Source organism: Leptonychotes weddellii, chromosome 11 (genome assembly GCF_054177405.1).
Source record: "Leptonychotes weddellii isolate Sample4059 chromosome 11, ASM5417740v2, whole genome shotgun sequence".
Classification (NCBI taxonomy): domain Eukaryota; kingdom Metazoa; phylum Chordata; class Mammalia; order Carnivora; family Phocidae; genus Leptonychotes; species Leptonychotes weddellii.
In genome coordinates, this window is record NC_138379.1 from 25,479,364 (window position 1) to 25,491,825 (window position 12,462).

The window sequence follows — 12,462 nt, forward strand, 5'->3', positions numbered from 1 at the left end:
GCCCCCCCCCCCCCCCCCCCGCAAATTGGAGAGACAGATGGCAGTACAGAGAATCACAACTTAACTGAGCACAAACTTACAAGCAGAACCCTACACAGGGACCAATATCAGGATAGGAAAACCTGAACTATAATTGACAAGTTGCTGGAGGCTAAGTGTGGACAAGCCTGAGAGAGAAAAACTGCAGAGGGACCCAGTCATAGGGAAGCTCTCACACTTTTGTGTTTCACTTTTAGGAGCTCTAAAGGGTCCTCCTAGTCAATATCAGGAAAAATCCCCTGAGCTTTCAGGAGGGGAGGGAAAGAGAGACAATTTTGAAATATGCTACAGCACTCTTTCCTTCTAAATAAGGCCTGCTGTCAGAAGAAATTATTTTACCAGAACATAAACTGCTGGTGTGATATCAGATGCCTGGGGGAAAGAGGGAAATACCCAACTCTAGCCCCTTCTAGCCATCCACATAGGGGAATGGAAATACACAATTCAAGCCCCCACCAACAATTTTGTTCCACTTAAAGTGGGGCAGGGGGCGACTGAAAAGCACTAGTGAAGTTCATGCCCAGGGCCACAGCCTCACTGAGACCGAATCATAGTACTATAGAAGCCTTCATCTTCCCACCCCACCTTACCACCACATTACTAAAGGCCTATTTACAGCAGTTCCTTTTACATGTCTGCCTTTTAACAAAAATTTACAAAGCATACTAAAAGACAAAACATACACATGCACACAAAACAAACAAAACAAACAAAAAAACCTACTATAGTTTAAGGAGCCTAAACAAGCATCAAAACTAGAGTCAAAAATGGCAAGAACATTGGCATATTCAGACCAGGAATTTTTTTTCAAGCTATGATTAACATGATAAGAGCTTTAATGGAGAAGGTAGACAATATGCAGAAACAGATGGATTATTTAAACAGAGAGATGGAAATTTTAAGAATCAAAAAGAAATGCTAGAGATCACAAACACTGTAACAGAAATGAAGAATGCCTTTGATGGGCTCATTGAATCTCTGAGGGTGAGAATATGACATGAGAAACTACCAAACTTAAGAAATAAGGAGAACAAAGACTCAAAGAAAAAGAACACAATATCCAAGAACTGTGGGACAACTACAAAATGTGTAATAATACCTATAATTGGAATACCAGGCAGAGAAGAAAGACAGAAAGGAACAGAAGCAATATTTGAAATAATAATGACTGAGAATTTCCCCAAATTAATGTCAGACACCAAACCAAAGATCTATGTAGCTTGGAGAACACCAAGCAGGATAAATGCTAAGAAATTATACCTAAGCATATTTATCACATTAGAACTTCAGAAAATCAAAGATCAAGAAGCAATTTTGGGGGGGGGAAGCAGAGGAAAAAATTACCTTACCTACAGAGGAGCAAAGAAAACAATTATATCTGACTCCTCAGAAATCATGAAAGCAAGAAGAAAGTGAGTGAAATATTTAAAGTGTTGAGAGAAAAAAACTAGAATTCTGTATCCTGCAAAATTATCCTTCAAAAATGAAGGAGAAAGATGTTTTCAAACTACAATAACTGAGGGAATTTGGTGCCAGTAGACTTGCCTTAAAAGAAATGTTAAAAGAAGTTCTTCAGAGAAAATGAAAATAATATAGGTCAAGAAACATAGATCTGCATAAATAAAGATGAACATTAGAGAGTGAATAAGTAAAGGTAAAATAATTTTTGTATTCTTAATTGATCTATCAAGTAACTGTTCAAAATAATAATAGCAACAATGTATTTAATTATATATGTTTATGTATGTATATATGCTTATATATAAGTGAAATGAATGATAGTGATGATACAGGGATATAAAAGAGGAATTAGATATATTTTGTTAGTATATGTGAAGGAATATAGTGTCATTTGAAAGTGGACTTGGATTAGTTGTAAATGTATATTGCAAACTTTTGCAACCGCTAAAAAAAGTTAAAAAAAAAAAGAAATACAATTGATATGCCAAGAGAGGAAAGAAAAGGGAATCATATAAAATGTTCAGTTAAAACCATAAAGGGCAACGGGGCTCCTGGGTGGCTCAGTCCTTAAGTGTCTGCCTTTGGCTGGGGTCATGATCCCAGGACCCTGGGATCGAGCCTCATATCAGGCTCCCTGCTCAACGGAAAGCCTGCTTCTCCCTCTCCCACTCCCCTTGCTTGTGTGTGTCTCTCTCTGTCAAATAAATAAATAAAATCTAAAAACAAAAACAAACAAAAAACAGTTTTAAAAAACCATAAAAAGCAGAACAAGTAGAGAAAGACAAAAATAGGAACAAGGAACCATGGCAACAAATAGAAAAGAGTAGCAAATATGGTAGATATTAATCTTGCTATATCAATAATCACCTTAAAAGGCAATTGTCTAAATATACCAATTAAAAGACAGGAGATTGTTAGAGTGGATAAAAAAACAATATCCAACTACATGTTGACTACAAAAGCTTACTTTAAATATAAAGTTACGTCTAGATTAAAATTAAATGGATAAAGATATACCATGCTAACACTAATCAAAAGAAAGCAGGAGTAGTTACATTAATTTCAGAACCAACTTCAGAGCAAGGAAAGTTATCAAGAATAAAGAGGGGCATTACATATTGATAAAGAGTTCAATACTCCAAAAAGGTATAACAGTCCTTAATGTGTATGTGTCTAACAACAGAGCATCAAAATATATGAGGCTAAAATTGATAGAACTGCAAAGAGAAATAAATGAAATGCATTAGTATGGTTGGGGACTTTAACATCTCTCTATCAAAAATGGAAAGATACAACAGGAAGAAAATCAGTGAACACATAGTTAAACTCAACAGCACCATCAATTAATTGGATGTTGTCGACATGTCTAGACTACTTCTTCTAACAACAGCAGATTAAGAATTCTTCTCAATCTCCCTTGTAACATTCAAGATGGACCATATTCTGGGCCATAAAACATGTCTTAGCAAATTTAAAGGAAGAGAAAACAGTGATACCTGGAGAATTATTAGAGATTAAACAACACAGTTCTAATCACACATGGTCAAAGAAGAAATATCAAGAGAAATTTAAAATTTTTTTAACTCAATAAAAATTTAAAATAAAACTTATCAAAATTATGTGGGATGCAGTGCTTACAGGGAAATTTATAGTATTGAATTTCTATATTAGAAAGACAGAAAGATCTAACAATCGATAATCTAAGTTTTCATCATAAGATATTAGAAAAAGAAAAGCAAATTAAATCCAAAGTAAGCAGGAAAAAAATAAAGAATACAGATTAAAGCATGAATAAATTAAAAAATGGAATCAATAGAGACTATCAATGAAATAAAAAACTGATTCTTTGAAAAGATCAATAAAAATGGTAAGTCTTTAGTCAGGCAAACTAAGAAAAAAGAAGACAAGTTTACAAATTACTAACGTCAAGAAGGAAAGAAGAAACATTCATACAGAACCCATGGATATGAAAAGGATAAGAAAGGAATTATGAAAAATTCTACACCCACAAATTTGGTAACCTAGATGCTACGGACCAATCCCTTCAAAGGCATAATCTATAAAAACTCACACAAGAAAAAATGGACAATCTGAATAATTTTATATCTAGTAAAGAAACTGGATCAATTATTAGTAACCATTAAATTCAGTAATCATACTCTGTGGTATTTACCCAAAATTGAAAACTTACATCCACACAAAAAGCCTGCACATAGATATTTATAACAGCTTTATTCCTAATTGTCAAAACTTGGAAGAAACCAAGATGCTCTTCAGTCGGTGAATGGATAAATAACATTCCAGACAATGGAACATTACTCAGCATGAAAAGAAAGAAGAGAGGAGAAAGAGGAGAGGAGAGGAGAGGAGAGGAGAGGAGAGGAGAGGAGAGGAAAGGAAAGGAAAGGAAAGGAAAGGAAAGGAAAGGAAAGGAAAGGAAAGGAAAGGAAAGGAAAGGAAAGGAAAGGAAAGGAAAGGAAAGGTCTATCAAGCCATGAAAAGACATGGAGGAAACTTAAATGCATATTACTAAGTGAAAGAAGTCAATCTGAAGTCTACATATGTGGAGGAGTGGTGATGGGATGGGGGTATAGATGATGATACAAAATGTCAGAATGTTGTTGAAGCTAGATGATGGTAACACTGGGGTTATTATACAATTCTATTTACTCTGTGTATGTTTGAAATTTTCCATAATAAAAACTACTTATTATAACCAAGAATTATTTATATCAACAATAAATACAGGTTTTATGTTAGACACATAGTAAGTGCATATGTTTTATAAAAATAATTTTTGGAGACTACTTTGGTATTTCAATATCTCATTCATCAGATTTACTCTATGAATGGTATCTGCATAAGGAAGATCACTCTTTTATACAACCAAAGTTTATCATAGGCTGGATAGTTAAAAGATACTTTCAAATTATCAAACAAACAGGCCAATAAACAAACTATATTCGTGACGTAAAGAATATGGTGACAAAAGTATAAAGATTTTATATTAAAAAAATCACAGTTTATAATAAGAATAGTAAGATGATAGAATTAAGCATGAGTACAGTGTAATAATAAGACTATACAAAATTGTCTCAACATCAGTCAGATTCCGATAGAAAAAGAGAATCCACCCTGAGTATTTAAAACAAGAGGATTTTAATGCAGGGAATTGATTACACGGGTGACAGAGGAGCTGAAAAGCCAAAGAGGGAACAATGAGGTAACCCAGAGATGAGCCCGCAGCAGCAAGTTCCACCACCCCTCTGGTGGAGAGACAAAGGGAAGGGGCTCGTGAGCAGACCTAGAGGCAGAAGTCTCTTGTTGGAAGCTAGACCCGTGAAGAGTTCATCCAAAGGGAGACAGAACCACTGAGGAGACAGCTGCTTCTGGAGGTGCCATCCAGACAGAGAGGGAGGGAGAGAAACTCCCTGGTTTCTTGCCTCCTCCCACCTCAAGTTAGTGGCTCCCATTAGCCAAAGCCAGCTGCCATGGGAGCCTGGGAAACTCAGGCTGCAGGGGATCTAAGAATCCTTAGATCCAAGAAAAGGATTACCCCCAGAATAAAGTGGATAATAAAAGAAAAAAAAATAACAGTATGCTTTGGCACAAAGCCCATGCTTCAGCTTCTATCCATTTAACGGAGCAAGTCTTGAGTTTCATGTTTGATATTGTAGTAAGCACAGATGTTTCATGCCTAGATGATTGCTTATAAAGCTTTCTTCCTTCTCTTATAAAGCTTCCTTCTCTTTTCCTTCCTTACTCCTATCAGAAGTGGATTTACCGTAGAACTCATGATTCTTAAACCTCAAGGCCCTGCCGTTAATCTACCCTCTTTTAATGCCCTGGGAAAGATACTATTTTTTTTTTAATTTATAATTGTACATTCTTTTTGAAAATAGAGCATCCATAAGGTTGAATAAATCTCTTGTCCCATAAAAATCTGTCCCTTTCCTACCTTTTGCCCCCCACTCGGCTCCATTATATCTAAGTTAGGGGCCTTTCTTAAAATACCTACTCTAACTCCTAGTTCATCAAATGAAACCAGGACCCTGGATCAGATGAGCTGTGACATTCTAATTCCATTTAGCAAGGTGTAAAAAATATATATATATATATGATTCCCCATATGGAAACATTCTTTACAATAGGAATTACAAGCTCAAATTCTTCCAGGGATCCAGGCATGTAACGAATGAATGAGAATGAATAGTTTGGGACTAGGGCAACCTCAAGGGCTCATGATCCAGCCAACTGTTGCATGAAATTGAGCTCACTATATCCAGATCTTCTTCTTTGCTTTTTTTGAAGAGAAACTTAAAATGTAATTTCTTTTTTCCAAGTAAAACTGTGAATTCTTTTGATTTTTAAATGTATGCTGAAAAAACTTTAATATGTTGCTGAGCAAAACAAATCACATCCAAGTGCTATATTGAACATCCAGGCTGCCAGTTTACATTTGTTTTATAGGAAATATGCATAACTTGAGAAATTTATAACCAATTTTTTGCAAGAAATCTGATTCTTTCTTTTCCCAAAGTCAAAATTGAGAGAAAAAAAGGGGGATAAAGCTACCCCCCCAAAGTATCAGAGCTCTATAACAGTTTGATTATTATTTATTGTAATAAAAGTAGATTTCAACAAAATCAGTTTAGTGCCAAGCATACTGCTGGTACTAAGATACAAAACTGAGAAAGAGAAAAAGATAACAATAATAAAATGAAAGTGAGAGAGATAGAGCCAAAAGAGCAGGGGAGGTCAACAGATATATAACTGAATAGAGGCCTGTGATGATGATGACAAAATAGCTAACAGATATTGAGTACTTACTGTGTGCCTGGCACTGTGCTCAGTGCTTTTGTCAATCAGACAGTCAGTCAACAAACTTGTATCAGGCCAGGCACTATTCTATGTGCCAGGAGAAATCAATGACAAGACAGAGAAAGCTGCCTTCCAGAAACTTAGAGTCTAGTAGAGGGAGATAGAAAATAAAGCTGAAAACAAAGAGGTACATAAGATGATTTCAGGCGTTCTGCGATACAACAAAGAAATGAGGTAATGGAGTAGGGGAGATAAGGGTTTTCAAAACTGTCCCAGGAAAGCCTCTCTGAGAAACTGACTTCCAACAAAGGCATGGCTTACAAGATGAAGGCAGTCATGAAGCCAAATGTATGAAGTTTGTTCCAAGTGGAAAGAAGAGCAAATGAACAAATGCTAAAAGTCTTGAGAAGCCTACAAGTTCAGAATAGTTGAAGGGTGGAGATCCAGCCAGAGCAGGAAGAGCACGGGGAGAAGGGAAGAATGGGGTAAGCAGTCCTGTCTGGCATTACAGACCATGATCCCGAACTTGGATATTCACCTACTATGTGCAAGGAAGCCACGGACAGTTTTAAGCTGTGCCCTGGTATGTTCGGATGTAAGTATTAAGATCCTCTGGCTGGTCAGTGGAGAACGACGTGTTGATGTGAAGGTTGAGCTGATGAAGGGTTGGACTAGATTGTAGCGGTGCTGATGGTGACACATGGGAAACTTGAGTTTGTATTTAAATTCCAGTTAGTTAACATACAGTGTAATATTAGTTCCGGGTGTACAATATAGTGATTCAACACTCCCATACAATACCTGGTGCTCATCATGAAAGTGCACTCCCTAATCCTCTTCACCTATTTCGCCCATCCCCCCAGCCAGCTCCCCGCTGGTAACCATCAGTTTGTTCTCTATAGTTAAGAGTCTGTTTCTTGGTTTACCTCTCTCACTTTTCTTTCCCTTTGCTTGTTTGTTCTGTTTCTTAAATTCACATATGAGTGAAATCATATGGTATTTGTCTTTCTCTGACTTATTTTGCTTAGCACAATACCCTCTAGTTCCATCCACGTCATTACAAATGGCAAGATTTCATTCTTTTTTATGACGGAGTAATATATATATGTATATATGCCACATCTCCTTTATCCATTCATCAGTCAGTGGACACTTGGGCTGTTTTCATAATCTAGCAATTGTAGATAACGCTACTATAAACATCAAAGTACGTGAATCCCTTTAAATTAGCATTTTTGTATTCTTTGGGTAAATACCCAGTAGTGCAATCACTGGGTCACAGGGTAGCTCTATTTTTCACTTTTTGAGGAACCTCCATTCTGTTTGCCAGAGTGGCTGTTCCAGTTCACGTTCCCACAAAGAGTACAAGAGGGTCCCCCTTTCTGATGCATGGGAGACTTTTTATCTACTTATTTATTTTTAGTAGACTGGATGCATGATCTGAAGGTAAGACCTAAAACAAGGATGATATCTTCTTGGTTTTGAGTGGACGGTAGCTGCACAGTCATCACCACTGGCCCCACCTCAACTACCTTAGTCCCTAAGCAATCACCACCGACCACACACCTTCACACCAGCACCATTCCCAAGCTGCATTACCCTCTGCCACAGCTGCTGGTCTGGATCTTTAGGTAATTTATAGAGTCAGTAAGTAGAGGATTTCTCTTTACCAACTGGTATGGAAGTATTGCAACATTTCAACAACAAATACGGCCGTACCAGGTCCTACCAGCGGAATACCAGTCTTAGGTGAAGACTTTTACAATCTATCCTACTGGACATAAGACATCAGCAACAATTTCTGGCCAGGGTAGTGACATGATCAAAGTAGAGTATCCAGAAGGCTGAACTGGCAGCTGTGTGTTGGATGAGTTAGAGTAGAGGGGAAAACTGGAGGCAGGGAGATCCATTAGCAGGTTATTCCAGGTGAGGCACACAATCAGGTGAGAAGAACACATAAATTCCCCACAGGATTTTGCTGTGAAAAGTTAGACCTTGCGTTGATAGGAGGAAGGTAATATAATCCTTTCCCCCTTTAAATTGATTTGTTGGAGCTTTGTTTTGTTGCTGAGGGCACCAAGTGAATATATAGCTCTCACCTACATGCCCTGTGGGTAAATGATAAAATTACCATCCCTGCTTCCTCTCTCTTGAAGGAATGAACTTTAGAACCCTGTGGTATGGAGTGAGCTGGATTAGGAGTGAATTCCTGAGGTAAGCTGGTACTTTCCAAAGACAGAAATGAATCTATGAATCTTTGACACATTGGTTAAACTGAAGAAAGGGGAAGATCCATACCTGACATAAAGAGCATTCAAAAATCCTGAAAATAACCTTAAAATATATCTTTGCTTATTTGTGATTGTCAGGGTGGATAGAACAATTGAGGGGGAGAGAAAGTGAGAGAGAGAGAGAGGAAACAAAATAGTAACAAACAATTGGTGAATCTAGGTGAGTGTATGGAAAATCATTGTATCGCCTGGCAACTTTTCTGTAGGTTTGAAATATTCCAAGATAAACACTGGGGCGGAGGATAACTTGCTAGTTTGCTAATTGTTCTTCCTGGGAACTAGATGACCTTTGATGTTTAGTAGTGATACTCGTGGTGAGTCACTTCATTTTCACTCTTGGAGAGGTGTCTTCATAGTTTGAATGACAAAGTGAATCCCACACATCCAAATCAAGGGACCAAGGTCTTATGTAATTCCTAATGTATGGTGTACTTTTTCTTTCTTGTTTTAATTAACCTAATTATTAGTATATAAGCAAGAGACTCTTTGTACGGCTGTAGAGTTTCCTAGGAGGAAAAGCTACCTATGCTTTTCTTTGCCTTTTAATTGCTACTCAGGTTGACACAGAAAGCACTCAACCCAATCACTAGATGTTTTGCATTATCTATTTATGACTTGTTTGTTTGGGTCTATGACAATTTTCAAAGTGTCTTCTATGGTGAACAAGTCTGATACAATATTTAAGAATGTCAGAGAACACTTTAAATTCTGTTTATTTCTCAGCCCATCACTTCCAGATACAATTCTGAAGTAAAAGTGTTCAAATCACCATAGCTTCTGTAACTGCAACAAATTCCAATGCAGCTCCCGTTATTGTTAGAATCCAAAAATAATATCTTTGCCTTGTGATTTATTCACATTTTAAAATATTAGGTTGAACCATATAAAATTGACATTTTGTAAATCAAAAACGGTCAAATATTGACAATTTCATATGGTTTACCCTATTAAAATCAACACATTTCCTGTAATGTTGACATCAGATAAAAAAGATTCATATTGCCTATTATATATTATTTCCTCCCTGGTGAAAGCTCATAGCTTTCAGAAACACAGAGACTTACAGTTTATAGAACCTCAGAGTATGTGCCCAAAGCAGTTGCTAGAATAAATATAAATTCTCATATAAACCTACAAATGATAAGAGTTTAGTCTATAGCATCCAACTTTGTTCCGTCACCTCTAGTCTGGCTGCAATGGAGGAAAAGAAACTATTGATTAATCTTAGCTGGGTTTTTTGCATATTCTGTACATATTCTAAGAACGATTTGAATGCCTTTACTGTGGATTCTCATGATTGTCATCGTCAAAATGTGTCACTTCTTTGCCTGTCAAATGGAAGCCCCACTAACGAGGCCCAAAATTCACTAAGTAGTATTAATCTATTGGGCAACCTATGTCTTTACATTCTATTTTTTTTCCTGAATTACAACTTCCAATAGCCTCTGACAGGTGAAAAACCTCTCATAGAATTCTCTCACTCTTTCTTTTTAACAAGAGGATATTTTCAGTTTAGCATGTATCCTACTTAAATGCCAAACCCTGAAAGTACCACATGATGCAATAGAGCATAGATTATCCTAACTGCTCTGGTAAGCGCTATAAAAAAAAAGTCTGTGAATAGTTCTCATAATCTGGCCCACTTACAACACAGAAATATCTTTTCCTTGACACAGAAAATGTATTTTTCCCCTCAATGTTTAGTGTTTCCCTTGGATATTTCTCATTAATATCCTTAAATATTGTAGTCCTGAGAGCTGCAGTTTTTCTAAAAGCAGAAAGTTATATAGATTTTTTTTTTAACCAAACTCTCTTAACAGAAAATATTGCAGCTTCTCTTTCTATTACTACTTCAAAACCATACTGGCAAAATGAAGAAGGAATTGAGATTTGAGCTTTTTTACTTTCTGAATTCACAGTTTTCTATTCCAGGTGCTTTGAAAGTTCACTATTCCCATCAATAAAGATTTTTTTTTTCTTTTTTGGCAGAAAACTCACACACTTCCTAATGTTACATGAGTATCCCGATAGATAGTAAAAATAAGCAGAGAAAAAGACTTGGAGCTGAGTGGCACAAAAGGTCAGCTGAAAAAGGAGAGGCACGGAGAAGAAAAGTATTATGGGGACACAGCAAAAAGACTCGGGTTATGATAAGGAAGCTGCTGGAGAAACCCAAGTCCAGCACACGCAAGCAAGTGCTGACGGCTACTCAGACCTCACACAAGCACTATGAGTAGGTAGTGCAATGTGGTAGCTCACAGCCTGCATGTTGGTGTCACGCTGCCTGTGTCCAAATCTTAGTTGCATGTGTGTGATCTTAGAGAAGTTGTTTGCCCTCTGTGCCCAGTTTACTTGTCAATAAAATAGGTATAAGAATGGCAGGTGTCAGATTGGGTTAAGAGGATCAAACGTGATTTCTCAAGTAAAGCACTGAGATCCCGAGGCCAATTAATTGCCAACAAACGTTAACTATGAAAGCCTTAGCTATATCTTAGTAATTTCTTTTCTAGCCTTCACAGCAGAACCCTCCAAACCACGCAAATAAAATCACAACCCTTGGCTAGAGCTTTGGAAACTCTGAAGAATTATACAGATTCAGATGAAACCACACTATAAGCTAATTGGCTCCTATAAGGATTGCACATTATTATTATATTGTATAATTATTATTACTTCATTAGATGTGCCTGCAGAAATGCAATGTATTGTAGGGGAAAGTCAGCAAGCTTTAGAACCAGGTGGGGCCGGATTTTACTTTTAGGTGTAGGACCAAGATGATTCATTTGATCTTCCCAAGGCTCATTTCCTGACCTTTACAATAGGGATAACAGCACCTGCTTTGTAAGATTGTTGTAGAATAAGCAATAATAACTGAATAACTGGGCAGGTGCCAGGCACACCAGAAGCTCTCAATAAATGGCAACTCTCATTATTCTTAAGGGAGGGAGGCTCTTTGATACAGTCAGGCCAGAATATCAGAAATTTTAACACACTGCATAATCAATTCAACAAAGTTGACATCCAACTTAGAACACTTTTCAAAGAAAGCAATATTTTTAATTTACCCGAAGTTTCGCTTGGTCATCCTGCATTTTCTTTTATTGTCTTAGACATTTAAACTTTCACAACTCCAAGAAATTTGAAACTGAGTTCAAATCAGATTTAAAAAAAAAAAAAGTCCACTCCAACAAAAGCTCTCCTTTGCTCTTATTTATGGAGTCTTCACTATGCATCCTACATTTGGGTCTTAGGGCAGAACTGAATGGGTACATCAGTACTCAGATGATCTTAGACACCATTAAATTAAAATACTGAAGAAACGACTGAATTTCAGAGATGTGAAACAAGTTATCAATAAAGCTAGTTAAATATAATGCTAAAATGATTCTTTTTCTGTGCCAAGTACTAAGCTATGTGCCTCGTGTGCATTATCTCATTTAATTTTCAAACTATCCTCTGAGGCAAGTGCTATTATTATCTTTATCTGATAGATGAGAAAACTGAGTCTTGGAGCTGAACTATGTGATAAGTAGCCACTGGCCACATGTTGCGATTACAATTAAATTAATTTAAATAAAAGCTAAAATTCAGCCCCTTAGTTGCATAGGCCAAATTTCAAGTGCTCAATAGTGGCTACTATAGTGTTCACCTCTAATTATAGAACATTAAGAACATCACAGAAAGTTCTATTAGACAGTACTGCCTAAAAGTCTAAGTAATCATCTGAGTTTACACCACTAACATGTGGTAGAACCAGGTGACTTGACTCCTGAACTTGTCCTCTTAAGCTCTGATTGCCAGAGCCAAGATTTCTCAATATCCACATCAGTGTTCCTCCGGCCATTATTTC